Source organism: Falco rusticolus, chromosome 1 (genome assembly GCF_015220075.1).
Source record: "Falco rusticolus isolate bFalRus1 chromosome 1, bFalRus1.pri, whole genome shotgun sequence".
Taxonomy (NCBI): Eukaryota; Metazoa; Chordata; class Aves; order Falconiformes; family Falconidae; genus Falco; species Falco rusticolus.
The window spans coordinates 70,018,680-70,033,875 of NC_051187.1; the positions used below are offsets into that span (position 1 = coordinate 70,018,680).

A 15,196-nucleotide genomic window follows, 5' to 3' on the forward strand; every position below is an offset into this window, starting at 1 on the left:
TCTGTTCTGTAGACAGTGTCTAGCTTACTCATTGAAATTTATATTGAAAATACCTGTTACAGCAAGAAACTGTACTTATCCCAAAATCCTTAGTCCTATTCTTCCGGTTGTCTAAGTCACCTACATTACCAGCTCTTCAAGAGGTCCAGAAATTCCCAACACATCCCAGAGAAGCTTTCAGGTTTAACACTCTAGTGTTCTTCAAAGGATCTGACAAAGGAAACCTTACATATGGTTACAAAAAAAGCACAACTCCAAATCAAAAAAAAATCCTCCACAGCTCACTTTAAATGAATATACTAGGTTTGATCTTACCTTAAAGACTCTCTGCCAACACTGGAAGCCAGAAATGTGGATGATACACGCGTGGGCATAACCTGAGCTACCTGAGTATCTAGATAACTAATAGCAGTTAAGCCAGAAAAGTACAGATTTCCACAAAGGTCTTAAAGTACTGCGCAGACTTAAGACAGCTCATGGTCAAAGCCTGTAGCAGTGTAGCTTCACTGTTTTTTAGCCAAACAGATTAAGCATACTGCAATAATAACTACCAAAGCGTATCTTAAATATGAACAATTTACATATGGCCTTCTCATTTTTAAGAAGCTGAAATAACAGCTACAACAGATGAGAGATACTTGCATATTTCAAAAGGATGGTAACACTACAGCTGACAGCACCTTGATTGTCGATGCTACTGTGTTGATCCAGGGTATTTGTATTAGCTTCAGCAACAGCTGCTGTGCGTAAGCGTAGCTCTTACTTTCTAACAGTAAAGCATCTTCCTCACCCAGTCCAGTTGCAAGTGACAGTACTGGTTTAGAACATAAGCTGTGCATTGTGATTTTTCCTTGGCATTTTAAGGTTTTCAGTGGGAGATTCCTTCAGAGACACAGTTCTAAGGGTCAGACTCAAACTACACAGCTTTTTAGTTTCAGTCTCACAAAATCCCTTGTGGCACTCAAAGTTATTTTAGTATTGGGGCTTCCATCCTTGCCTTTCTTACTCATCTCCACATTCACTATCTTCTTACTTCTCTTCCCATACTGTCTATTATATTCAGGTCTAAAATTAGGCTCAGATCTTGCAGAACTCATGTAGTATTTCATGACACTGATTCCAACTATTAACTGTCCAACACAGGAATTGTGCATCAACCCTGTACTTGGAATACATAAATGTATTTTCATTTCATTAATGTGACAGCAGAAAGTATGCCAGTATTTCTATCCATTTAAAACACTGTATCAGTATATAGTGATGGGTTCTGGCTTTATGTGGACAAGGCAGGGCTTTTAGAAGTCATTAGAGAAACCACAATCAGGTAATGATACAGGTGGTCATCAGCCATAACACTCTTCAACAGAATTTGAGACAGCAGTGAACGTATTTTCCAACACTGTAGTGATTTTTTGACAAAACGGACTCTTCTGTAACCTCAGGAATACAATCAGATATTCGTCATGGAGCAATAAAACCTGCCAACTGCTTGGGTATATTTTGACAGGAATAACCTGTGAATCCACTTTAGCCACTAAGAATTTCTGCAACACTACAGAACATGTCTCTTGAGAGCATATTTCATGCCTGAAAGAGAAGTATCCTACAGCAATTCAGGGCTCAACTACAAAAGTGTACCTTTAGAAGTTTTATTATTAAAAATGAAGCCAAAAGATATAGGAGCCTGCAAAAAAAAATGCAGGGAGTTATGAATGCTCAAATTCTGACCCTAGTAACCTCAAAACAAAATACTAAAGCAGTAAGCTGCTGAACTGATAGCTAACACTAAAGGAGTTGCTCTTGCTTCTCCTACCTCCTGCTCCTGGTTCTGCCCCTTCCTTCATGATCTATCTGGTACTTACTGAACCTGGTTCAACCCACTGAGCTGCAAGACCTTTTACTAACTCAAAGACAATAACATTATTGGCTTTCCTGATCCAGCTTACAGCTGTGAAAGTACGCGTGTTGGCACAGGGAGGTGTGACAGGAACATCAGACACTCACTCTAATGTAGGTGTCTCATTCCTGATCTTGGTCTAGTTTACATTAGAAATAAGTATCAGCTGTGGCTATTACCTTTAAAATCCAGATCATCCACAGTAGTGGCAGTTAACAAAGAACATGATCCTCATCTAAGTCCTAGATTTTGCTCCTGTGAATAGTAACTGCACACAGACATAACTAAATATTCAGTCTAAAACGACAGCTTCAGCTTTTGGGGCATGCAAAGGAGTCTTTTTTAAGAATGGATTAAAAAAGAATTAAATTCCACTCTGATCTTGGGGAAACCATTTAGTGCATCTCTGCTGCAACCCCTCACATATGAAAACAGGGATAATGACAATTCTGTTATCTCTTGGTGATGATACACGGTTTTAAATAAGAGGTTTCTCAATACTGTGGTCATTGGTGAGACGTGAATGCCCTGTAAGTATTATTTTAGTATGAAAATAAAAGTAATTTTGATATTAAAACCATTTTTTCTTCAGTAGCTGTACTTCTGCTTTGCTGTACTATGCAAAGTAGGAACTTTGATTTTTCTTTCCCATCCTTGTGAACATTTTTTAGTTACTAAGCCCAGTAATTATTATTGTGGCTTAACCCTGTAACCGACGCTGTGCACTGTGCAGCTCTCCTCACTTTCTGAAGCTTCAGGGATTTCCCTGTCATTTACATGGACCTAAGTCTACTTCCTTGCCATAAATCTGTAAAGTACGTAAAAGCTTACACCCCTTCCCTCAATCACCGCCACTAACGATTAAAATAAAAGCTTTTGTTTCTGCAATCGAGGTCTTAATTACCTTTTCTTTCTTCCCTGCTTCCACAGCAGCTCCGGGGCCGCCCCGCTGCCCGGGGCACGTTTAACGCGGCAGCAGCACGAACTGCCCCTTCCCGCCGCCGCGACGGCCGCGGCACCGCGGAGCTCCAGCCACCCCGCGGGCGCGAAGCCGCCGCCGGATTTTGCGGGGGGGGGGGGTCGGCCCCCACAGCACCTACCCGGCCCAGACCCCTGTAGCCTTCGAAATGTCACCCGCGGTCAGGAAGAGGGGACTTCCCTCCGCATCCGAGTCCCACCGGGAGGAGAGGGGCGGGGCGGCTGCGGCGACCTTGACTTTTCACGCCGAGGAACGGCCGCTCGGCGCTCCCCTCACGCTGAGGGGCGCCGCTGCCCGGCTGCCGGCGGGGCTGAGGCACCTCGAGGGGCCCGCAGGGCGGCTCCCCCCTTCGGGGCGGCGGGGCGCACCCCGGGGTGCCCGCGGAGCCCAGCCCGCCTGCGAGGCCTGGAAGCCGGCAGCCGCAGGCAGCCGCGTTTTCCCGCCGGCCCGTCTCGTCCCCGCGGCCGCACGGCGACGCGGGTGGCTCCGCCACAGCCTCCTCGCGAATCGCTGCGGGTGCTCCACGACCACTGCTCCCACGTTTCCCTCCCGTCACGCCCGGCACCGGTGTCCTCCCACACCGCCAGCCGCGCACCCAGCCCCGCGGACAAGCTGCCTGCCTGACCCCCGGCCCGGTGGGCTTACCGGCGGCACCGCGCACATCCCAGCGTAATGGCCGCGACCCCCCGCGCCCGCCGCTCTCGCTCCGTCTCCGCGGCCGCCCCGCCCCGCCGGTGCTGCCCGGCCTCCCGCGGCTGCGCTGCGCGCCGGCCCGCCCCGCCCGCCCCCCGCCGCTGCCCAGCCTGCGCCTGCCGCCGCGCCGTGCTCGGCTCCTGCCCGCTCTGCTCTTCCTGCCCTGGGAGTGACTGCGGCAGGAGCCGCCGGGCCGGGCAGCGGCGGGGGACCCTTCCAGGAGCGGCGCCTCCGCACACCGCGGGGCTCCGGCTGAGGGCAGGGAAACCTTTGGTGCCGCTGCAGGAGGTGAGCAGAGCAGCCCCTGGCCGGGGCCAAACCCCGTCCCAAGCCATCACATGCAGGCAGGCCATGCCCAGGTGTGAACAGCGTGCAGTCGTGCTGCCGTGCTCACAAGCAGAGCTTTTAAAGCAAAAGGCGAACAGAACTGCTTTTACGGTGTCCATAAGCAGCACTTACCTGTCCAAAGGTTAGTTAGTGTCTAAAGGGGTTTTTTTTTGTTTGTTTCTGTTTTTTTTCTTTCCTTGAGGCCTCAGCAGATGGAGGCAGTGCGGCTTTGGCAGGACCTGACACCCTTGACAGCTTGTCAGGGAAATTGATCTTCTTGATCTTTCGTAAGGACAGTCTGGCACTGAAGGCAGCTCGGCCTGTCTAAACATAAGGTTTTCTAGCCACTAGGCTAACCAAGGTTAGCAAACACTCTTGTTTTCTAGGAAGTAAGCCTCCAGCTATTGAGCAACTGCCCAAATTATCTTAAACAATCCGCTGCCATCGGAACCTCAGCCAGCTGTTTCATCAATAGCCCTTTTGAAGCCCCACACTGTCCTTTTTGCTCTTAATGCCTTTCAGGGCACTCCTGAAGGCTGCCCCTTACAACGAAATCCATGGCCTTTTATAGGAAACTGAAAGGATTCACACTCCCACTCCAAGACCATCTTCTGCTGAAAAAGGAAGAAAAAAATCTAGAAAAAGTTATTTGCAGACCCCTTGGTCCCTATCAAAATGGACTGGAGTTATCAGTACTTACCCAGTATCAATGAATTCCTATGAGAACTGGGAGGGCTGTGCTGAGCAGTGGTAGTTGGTTGTGCTCTCCTTCTTGTGTGCATGATGTTGTTTCCCTCTGTTACCGTGCATTTTAGCATGCCCCGCGCCCCTGTCCACACACTGAAAACACTTTGGTTATGTTTCAGTGAACAGCAACTGATGGTCTGGTCTTTGAAGTGTCCATATGGCTAGCAGGAATTTCAAAACATATTGGTGTGTCAGATGGACTGAAAATAGTTCTGTTTCCTTGCAGGATCCACCACATTTGCTGGCTCAGGTGCTGTAGGAAAGAGGATACAACTCCGGGGAGGGCAGAGCAAGCTGCTGCAAGACACAAGGTAGTAATAGGCCTGCCAGAAAACAGTTACTTTGTTTATTGGAACCTTCAAGTTAGCAGAGGTATTTGAGAAAGAAGATAACATCACACAGCTTTTAACAAAAAAAAAACCCACCTCTTTTGTAATCACATTGGAGCTGTAAATAATTCACGTGCAGAGTCACACATTTCCTTTTTTTTCACATGCATGTCAGTCCAATGTGTAAGCTTACAACTATAAAAGCCATCATTTTGTTTCCCTTGTTTGCCCAGCAATAACAGTCGCCTCGATTAGGTCTGCACGTCAGTGTACTGCAAAAATACCTGACCAAACTATAAAAGCTTGGTTGCCAGAAGGAGCATAGCTGCCTTAGTGCAGCACTCTGTGCAGTTTAATTAGATGTTGAAGCAGGGTGTATGAGCTGTTTGGAGAGCTAGGTGGGTGGGAGGCTTTACTGGCACCTGGCTGGGCCATTGCACATACATGTTTTCACTTTTATCATTTTGTACAAATGTCCAGTACAAATGGTCTTGATCCTAAGCATACAAAGCAACCATGCAGCATGTCTGAAGTGTAATTAAACTGTCTTCTCCCAAGTATCCTGTGGAAGAGTAACTACAGAGAAGCTAGTCACCAGAGAGAATGCTTGATTGAGAAATCTCACTGATAGCTTTTCTGTGTCAAGGTATTAACACTGAACATCATCCATACAGTATATCCTTTTTCTCCCAGAGAAGTCTGCAGGTGGCTTTCATATTAATGTCTGAACCACCACATGAAAAGCAAAACCTATGGGTACGTGAGTACCATTGATGACTCCAGCACAGCTGGAGAGCTCATTGGTCTTCTGTGTTCTTCAAACCCTCTCTCTGTTCATGGCTCCAGTAACTCAGCAAGTACAAGCATGAACAGCTCGTCCAGCTGTGCTGATATTGGCACTGGTTGGTACACATGAAAGAGAGGAACTTACATCACGGGAACTGTCAGCTAAACATGTTGGCAGACTGCAAACTTTCCCACAAAGACCTGGAAGGAAGATGGAAATTCGTCATAGCATGCTATCAAACATTTCCCAGAGCACTTCAACTTAATGAAGTGCTAAGAACTTGGATATGATTCTCCAGACATTCCAGTGCCAAATCCACATGAACAGCTGTGCCAGTGGGCATTTAGGTTTGTAGATATAGATGGTTATCATTGCTGCAGTGTGGATGCTCCTGGATCAGCTTAGCAAGTACAAGGTACGTTCATACCAGGTCAGTGATGTACTTGAGAGATCTGGTGTGTATTTACAGTGTAAGTAATTACATACTATGGTTTACACTCTGATTTAAATGCCTTTGAAGATATGGTAGCGTATTAACCATAATTTATAGCCAGAAAGGAACTAGATTATCAACCAGTAATTTGATCACCTTTTTCTTCCTTAGTTCTGCACTAAACCCAAATGATTTAACCATAGCAGAGATTTCACCAAATAAATTAAATTTTAAATTATACTTAATTATTGTTTACAAGATCTTTGGCTAAATGATGTATTTAGAGTCCTAAACAATGTAATGTGTGAAAACCCAATATTTTGCCAGTGCAAATTAAAGCTGTCTGTTGTGCATATGCACTAATGTAGTCTCTCATTAGAAGATCCTCAGCTATATTTCCTGACAGGATACCAGTCTCAGTTTACAGGATGATGGATGCACACTGAATGGGACAGCTGTTTATCTGTTCTAGTCTGTGGGTGGCTATAACCTTTGTCTACTGTACAGTGTCTAAATCTGTATGGGTTTATTGATTTCTTTGTGAGATGGTGTTCATCACTGGAGTGAGCATTTTATAAATACTCATGAATTTTCCTTCGCAGCTCCCTGTGAGGCAAGAAGGTATTACTATTCCATGTTGTAAACAAAAAATTGAAAGGAGAGGATAAACACCACAATGCGAAACTGCTAGTGATTCTGAGACTAAATATACAGTTTAAAAGATCTAACATTGGGGTTTGTATTTTTTACAGCGCAAGATATATTCTGTGTATATTGTGTATCTTTTGCAAATCTTGAGAGGGTAGAGTAGATATGTAAATATTATCATGGGAACATCCCAGAAAGGCACCTTCTGGGTCATTGAATATTCTGTTGTTACTGCAAGCATGCTGTGTAATCTGGTTCGTAGACTGACTGAGCTTTATCTTGAAAGTAGTTAGGCGTTTTGCTCATGCTGCTGTGTAAGGAAACTGTTGCAGAGTGTGGTTGCTGTGAGGGTTAAGAATTACCTGCTAGCTTCTAAACTCAGTCTCATACCCATTTGTTCTTAAACTAGCAGTGACCGCTTTTAATGGTTTAAATAGTTCCTTTTGTTCCTAGTGTTTATCTATCCACCTTTGTTTTGCTAAAGTAAACCAGAGAAGAATTAATTATATCAAACCGAACTAAGGCAAACTAAATTCTGAATAAAAGTGACAGCCAAAGATGTAATGCAGTTTATAAATCCATTCAGACCTTAGTTTATGTTGGATAAATTGCAGTGATGTAGCTTGTGTAGACAAGTTTTAAGGGAGTAACTGACTGCAGTGTTCCCTCATGGTTTGCCTGTGGTTTAGACCAATACGTTTAGTCAATTGCAGAATGCCAGGAATCAGGAAGCTTACGTTGTATCCCAGTTTTAGAAGGCAGTTATTAGTAGTCAGTAGCAGTTATTATTATTACTGACATAGCATTTACTAATATACCACTCACTGTGGTTTGGCCACCATGTGTATTAGGAACTTCCATCCTAAAAGTCACTAAGATGATAGGGCTTGTTATAGGGATGTCTGTTCTGTTGCCCATTCTGCAGAAAGTAACTATGAATGGGAATTTAAAAAAGAATCTGAAAGAGTCTGTCACTTTTAAGGGGCTCTGAATTACCAGAACAAGCAGAAAATTATCTTAAATGAGAGATCATCATCTTACTGCAGCTCCTAATGCAGCAGGAATTTGCCTCTTATCTTGGCATTAGTGCTTTCCACAACAGGAAAGCTGAATTCGTAATCTATAGTGAGACTCCAGCTTCTAACAATCCAGGTTCACTACTCTGCTGAACTAACACAGGCCCATTGAATAAAAAGACAAAAAACTATCAACTCTAAAGAAAAGGAACACCATCTAATGATGCTTCTTCTGGGGTGATTGGAAAGCGTGTATGGTTGGAAAGTAGTACTAACTAAGTGGAATTTTATACAGGTGGCTTTAATGCACTTGGATAGATTGCTTTATCCCTTCTTTTTCTATTTACTGTGATGTGGCAATTCCCAATGGCTAATCTTCAGCCTTATCTTATCTACAGCTGTAAACTTGTTATTAGCTTGTTTACACTGCTACAGTTTTATTGTGCATCAGAACACTTTTTATATGCACTTTTGATATATACTTATGTGCTTTCCTTTTCACTGTATATATAAGCAAGTTACTTTGTTGATTTTATCTGCTCTACAAAACAACCTTAACTCTGCATCTTCTTTTTATCAAATCACTCTATTTGATAATAAAATGAGCTGAGTCAGTGATATCAAATGAACTGTTTAGTAAATGTTGCTTTTTTCTCTCTCTTTGCATATAGAAAGTTACTGTCCAGGTGATAATTTTTCTCAAACTTTTTTCTATTTGCCTTTTATTTTTTAAATGTTTTTTCTAACTCATAACTTCTGCTGAACAGATGCCTCCAAATGACTAAACAATTTTTTTCACTATTTTAACATAGTTACTTATGTCACAAGTAGTATATCCATTTCCTGAACAAATAAAAATGCTCCAGCAGATGGATATGAAGATGCCACTAGGACTTTTGAATCTCTCAGGTATTTTCCCCAAGGGAAAATCCAAGGCTGTTTTTTCATGAGATGGCAATCTAATTTTAGGAAACAGTATCAGATAAAAAAGTGTCCCCAAGACACCACACTGATAAAAACTCATTTTAATGGTTCATAGATATTCAAACATTTTTGAAGGTGAAACTTTGTCCCAGCAGACTTTATATGTGATCATCTCACCTTCTGAAGCCAGTGTAAACCAAGATGAAGATAAAGTATAGGCCAAGATAAAGTATAGACCTAAACCAAGACAAAGCACAAGTACGACTTTAGCTGACTTGGAAGAAATGTTACCACATGCACATTTCCGACCTACTTGGGTAGCCCAACACATCACAAATCCAAGTTCAATTAAGGAAAAGTTATGGTCGTGGTAAAGACAAGAGACATTTATACTTTCACAGGTATTGTAGGTCGGGTTCAAACTTAGAAGAAAGCCTAGGGTTTACTTTTAACTGGTATTATATGTGACACTATTAGAACACCGCTCTTTGCTAGGATTTTATGTCATATAATGAATTGTAATTAACATATGGAAAAAACATATTGTGTCTTCAAGTGAGCAGTATTTTTTTTTCTCATTTTTCCTCCTATAGGTAGAGGAACTATTTAGGGACAACTAGGAAAAGTAACATAATTGTAAATTTTCTATTTTAAGTCATTCAGGATTTCTCCTAAAATATTCTCCATCCATGAAAGGAAATTTTCTTACTACGTTCCTTACAGTGTCTTGTGGAAGAATGAGCAGACCATGTCTTCAGAGTGCAAAGTGAAATTCTCTGGAGAGCTCTTCTCCAGTATCTCCTCCAGAGTAACTCTAAATAAAAGCAAACATTATCTCAACTAATTCACTGAAAATTAATAACTCTACTGATGCAATAACATTAAATCATTGCAAATCTGGTGTGAGCAAAATACTAATCAAAGCTGTTGTCACCTGTATAATGAGATTGATTATTTCAGTACAGCAAATGCTATTTATAAATACTTGCATTTTCCTACCTTATAAAAGTCTTGCGCTTGTGCATGAGCCAGAGGGTTTTCAGATTTCTTCAGCTGGCTGGTAATGCTATGCTTTTAGGTAAATTAGAACCTTTTTTTTTGTTTGTTTTGTTTTTACCTAGAGAGAAAGATTATACATTATATGCAAGCTGAGATACAATGGTTTTATTGGCACGACTCTCTTACTAATCAGTGACTAAGCCATAAGAAAATTGTTGGCCATTGCAAAGAAGCACACAGTGTGCCTCTCTTTTTGTGTTTTTGTTAATTTGAGACACTCATGCTGAAAAAGGGGGGAATTGCAGAATATGATTCAAAGCAGAATTTGTCCCAGGAGTCATGGAGGTCATGGGTCATGGAGGTTATAGAGCTGCAGCAATAGTGTGACAGTTGGCAAGGTTTGAAAAGTTGGTACTATAAAGGAGTTGTTCAGAACTCTTTACAACTGCTCAAAATCTGCTTTTCAAGTTAATACATTAATATTTAGCTTTGTGAGAAGATGTCACTTTCAAAATATTTTTTCTGACTTCCTCCTGCTCTGCAATGTATTTATTTGTATTCCTTGTGAGCACTGCATTTGCCGTGTTTGATATCATATTGCCATGTGTTTCCTAAGAAAAAATAATTTCTATCGTTCTGAACACACACTTAACTTGTTGCCATGGTCATACTTTTCCCAAAATACAGAAGTAGTGCTGGTTCTTAACAGATATTATTTAAAGTTAGTAAACATGATGGTGTAAAACCTCAAATAGAGAATTCCTACACCACCTGTAAGAACAGTCAGACAGTAAGAACTGTCTGAATTCTGCAGGTGGGAAAACTCAGATGCAAGATGAAGTGGGTAGGAAATAATATAGTGACAAGGTTGGAATTTTTCCTTTACCCTAGTTCTGTGTGAAGTATGGTAGTCACATAGTCTGTCTCAGAAAAGGAAAAATGGAAACAGATTTTAAATATCCTTCAAGGAAAGTGTAAAGTGTATGAACAATCCACTTTCCTGAGCTTGGATACAGGCACGGATAGATGGGATTAGTTGTTTAGTAGGAGTCTAGGAACATCTTCAGTGAAGTCCGTTCTACTGTTACTTCCCATGGAAAAGAGAAGGGCAGAAGTTGGAGGTAGATGTGAGCAGCTGCCCCTTATATATTTTTTAGAGACCCCAAAGAAGTCCAGGCATTCTGGACAGCACAATGTGCTGCCAAACTAGACGCAGACTGACAAGACTGGGAAGGACTTGTAAATCCCAAGGCCATTTGCCTTGGGAGCAAGCTGGCTGTATTTACCCTGGAAAGGATTTAGTGGTAAAAAAGCACTGCTGTGCTGTACTGGCAAAAGCACTCTTACATGGATGTAGCTGTATCAACAAACAATGCTTTTTCTTAGTCTGTTAAAATTACCTTCTTTTTATATGCCCTTGTTTGATACCACTTCTGTCAGCAAAAACAGAGTTTTGCCAGCATAAATATTTGACCAACAGCTGTTTTCAATACCTGAAAATATTATGTGATAAAAATAAAATCTATAGTAGCTATTGTAGTAGCTCTCAACTCAGAGTCATACAACAAATACAGCCCATGAATTCCTTGTGTGGATGAGGGCACATGTACCTAGTAGTGTGCTTATTATTTTAAGAATACTTTCTCCCTGCTGCTGTTATGACATGTTGGTGCAACTTGCTATGCAGCATATTCCAGTGTCTACTAATTGTTGTTTACTAGCCAGGCTAAGAGTCACCATAATCTACCCACAGGGCATTTGCTTTTATCTTTATGAGGCCCAAAGAATTTTGAAAAGCACCAACACACATTCATTATTAATGTTAAAATCTTAAGGTTAGGCTTGGAGAAGGGGAGGAATATTTGGCTTATGGTTTCACTGCATCTCCCCTAAAAGGGATTATTAATTTTTTGTTGTTTTGTCTTTTTGCATTCCAGCCATTACAATCATTAGACTTGCACATGGTGAGTAAAATTCCAGTTCTGACGTGTACCTAGTAATCAATTCAACTAGAATTCTTAAGCATGAAAAAAGGGATGTAGAAGAATAGAAATGGTAACAATATATTTTTGCTTATAAAATGGTAGCAATAGATCAGATGAAAATAAACTCTCTGCATTTTCCCTGAGCACAGAACAAGAGATAATGGGCCTGAAGTGTTGGAAAGAAGTTAGGAGAACATTTAGACTCCCATAGGATAGGAGACAAAGGCTCCTCCCTTTCTTGTCAAAGAAGCTTATGCACAGAAGTGTGTCTTGAGGAAGGGGAGGAAAGGCAGAGTAAGTCTGTGCCTGCCCAGCTGTGAACAGAAGATGGTGACCAGTGATACTCATGAGCATACAGTCCCCCGTTACTTACTCCAGTTTGTCTTGAGCTGCAAGGTGTTACTTTAGCGTGTATATGGCTCAAGCCAGCTACAGGCTCCTTGGCCTGTACAGTTAGGTCACTCTTCTGGTCTAAGCTATTCCCTTACCTCTTCTGCAGAGTACTGGGTGTGATACCAGCTCCTGGCCCTTCCACTACCTCAGCCAGGCAGGTGTCGAGATGTATACAGTACAGGTATTCAAAAAACCTATGATATTGTTTGATTTAGAATAGAATGTACAAGATTTTTCCCACCTGGTACTTCAAAGCAGGCTCAGGCAGCCTCCGGCGATAACAGTTCCTCTCTGAAAATCTTGCAGTCTAGCAGAACTCTTTTGAATGATCTCTTTAGTATGTTCTTGTCCGTGAAAGGCAGTACAGAGTCTGCTATATATAATTTGCGTGTTTCTAAGGTGATGTTGAACTACGAGAATGTACCTCACAGCTATTGCTACATCTTCAGTGCAGTCTGTTGGAAGGACAGAACTGCTACAGAAACCAGCAAGAGGATTTTGAAATTGCAGAGAACTAAAATCAAGAACATTTAAGGAAGTCTCTCTTGTTACATCTCTTTACTGGAAAAAGGTAGAGAAGGCAAAGACAAGTATAAAGCTATGGACGTAAGACTGTATCCACTATGTACAACATACTGTACTCTTCATGTCTCATAAGAGTGAATACACAAGTATTAAATTTACAGAATGGGGTGTGGTGGAAAAGAACAAAAACTTGTCATGTTTTTTTTAAATTTTACAAGTAAAATTATTTAAGAAACTGATTTCTTATTCAGGAGGAATTATAATTATGGATTATGAAGAGCAAATACCTGATAAAATATGTTCTGCATGTCAGCTGCATGTCAGTGTCATGTCGTTCATCCATTCTCGCTTACTGTGAACTTCACTGGCTGGTCAGAGCATAAATATTAAATAGAGATACATTATTTTCCATCTCCTCCTCTTGTATCATATCACTATGAGCATGTTTATATGTAAGCTTCTACAAAAGCTTTTAAGATTCCTGGTTTAATAATTAAAATAGTTCACTGACTGGTATTCTTGTGTCAAGCTATAGTTTCAGGACTAATTTGATCTTAGTCTGGCCTGCTGGATGGGGTAGTTTTGTCTTCCCTCTCTGCCCAAGCCACAAAGGTCTTCTGTGTCAGAAGTGGTGCTCTGTTCCAACCTGGCTGAAATCTAACCTGTGAAAAAAATCAGTTGGTGAAAAAATAACAATTAGTTTTCAGCCTTATCAGTTGCAGTTCATCCTGCAGCCCCAGGCACTCCAATGCTGACATGAGGGATGGGGAGAGGAAGCAGAGCTGGCAACAGGGGCTTGAGGACCAGTGGGACCTTACTTTACCATGGCAACCTACATTTAACTCAGCATAATCTGAACTGCAATGTTGTATTTCCTCTACATTTAAAAAATCCATTTACTGCCCCTTGGTGTTGGTAAAACACACAGTTATCTATTTATTTATATTGACATACCATTTTAATATTCCTTGTGGGACAGTTATACTGGTGCTCAGATGCTCTCCCCAACTGGATATACTTAGGGCAATGTAAAACACTTTTATGCTACTATAATACTAAGGCCCTCTGTTCATTAAATTATTTCCTGATGTTTTAATTATTGCCATCCTTCCAAACCCAAGGGCAACAAAAGGATTTCTTTTAAAATAGGTTTAATTACTGCAGTTTAGCTTGTGGGTTATCTGTAAAAGCAAACAAAATCCTCTCTAGGTCAGCAGCAAAAAAATAATATAATGCGAAGTTCACTCCACATTTCTGTCTCATAAAGTTGCATTTCTTGCTGTCCTGGTGTCTCTTGCCTACCTATGTACTGTTTTACAAGTTTTCCTCTTTGTCTTTGATTTTATGGTGATTTGGCAGCTTACCTGCAGAGGGGTGGGGTGGGTTATTGCTGCTGTGGTACAGAAGCATGAGAAGCAGGTGATTTGAAGGCTTAAGACCTGATGACGGATTGAAATAATCCAGGTCCAAACAAACTCTGAACTGCTGCTTTGGAGTTGTACATGGGCTCAGAAACATGTATTTAGCTAATCCCGCTATGGTTTCCTTGCACAGTCTGTCTTTGCTCCTCGTATGTCAGTAGGCTGAATCCAAAATATTATTTTAAACTACACATGTATGAAAAGTGAAACTGTTCTTCAGAGCTGCAAAAAGTAAGCTGCTTTGAAAGTGTTCACTAAGATTGTGTCAGACAGAATGGTGGTTCCCTATCCTCTTTTAGGTATTCCTGTCTTTCACATATTACGTCTTTGCTCTCTTGCATTTGTCACTTGTTTGGTCACTTTCAAATGAGTGGGACATTAGCTACCTTTCTCCTTATTTCCGCTAATTTACCTCTGTTGCGCCTGTTGTCTGTTTTGTCTGGAGCAGAAGCTCCCCCTGCTGCTCTGTTTTGTAGCGTGCAATATTATACAGTCAAAAAAACCGGGACAGGTTTTCCAGTAGTTATCTAACAAAGACAATTCAAGAGGAATCAAGGAGTTTATTATTGAAAATTATATAATTTTTATTTGAAATTTCACCTGTTCCTGAATTTAACAGCATCTTCAGGTAATTTCTCTATAATAAAATTGAATACATTTACCCAGAAGCCTTTATTAAAAATCTAATCTACTAGCAGTGGCAAACCCTGAGAGAAATTGGGTGGATCTGAAAGTTTACAGTCAGCAAGACACGAAAGCGGTTCTTCCCCATCTCTTTCTTCTCCAAAACTCTCACACCCCACAGCTGTTCCTACACAGCCACGTACCTGCCTGTGGAGAAGACAACTGACTTAACTAGCCTAAGGGTTTCCAGGGACATATCCACCAGTGCAGACTTGTAGCTGATTGCATATTGTTACACCCCAGTGTTAGATTTACATACACGTTAATTGTTTGCCTGTGAGATAGCCTAGTGATTTTGGTGTACTAAGGGCTGGATACAGGTATACCAGTTTCTGTGCAGTTTTGTGTCTTGCTGGGACTTGAATTCATACAGGGTTTCTCATACAAGTGGTCAGGGAATTTTTGCTTC

The 15,196-nt window shown here is 41.6% G+C and overlaps 1 protein-coding gene and 2 long non-coding RNA genes across 5 annotated transcripts in view; 1 reads left to right on the forward strand and 2 right to left on the reverse strand.

The window, feature by feature from the left end:
- The window catches only part of ATP10D (ATPase phospholipid transporting 10D (putative)), a 51,517-nt gene extending 47,912 nt beyond the window's left edge, over window positions 1-3,605 (reverse strand). For 2 of the 3 annotated variants that reach the window (XM_037383806.1, XM_037383786.1), the window contains exon 1: window positions 3,522-3,605. The gene's annotated coding sequence lies outside the window, so the exon portion shown is untranslated. Of the gene's footprint in view, window positions 1-2,801; window positions 3,113-3,521 lie in introns of those variants that run through there. The other variant, XM_037383796.1, reaches the window with a different exon arrangement.
- Window positions 3,606-3,746: 141 nt separating this feature from the next.
- LOC119146323 lies at window positions 3,747-8,485 on the forward strand. The gene is made up of 3 exons (XR_005103709.1): window positions 3,747-3,857; window positions 4,870-4,954; window positions 5,666-8,485. It is a non-coding gene; the product is annotated as an uncharacterized LOC119146323 (long non-coding RNA).
- Window positions 4,968-13,339, reverse strand: LOC119146319. Its single transcript, XR_005103708.1, has 4 exons — window positions 12,970-13,339; window positions 9,780-9,897; window positions 9,502-9,594; window positions 4,968-5,959 (listed from the first exon to the last, which is right to left on the reverse strand). It is a non-coding gene; the product is annotated as an uncharacterized LOC119146319 (long non-coding RNA).
- Between the last annotated feature and the right edge of the window lie 1,857 nt (window positions 13,340-15,196).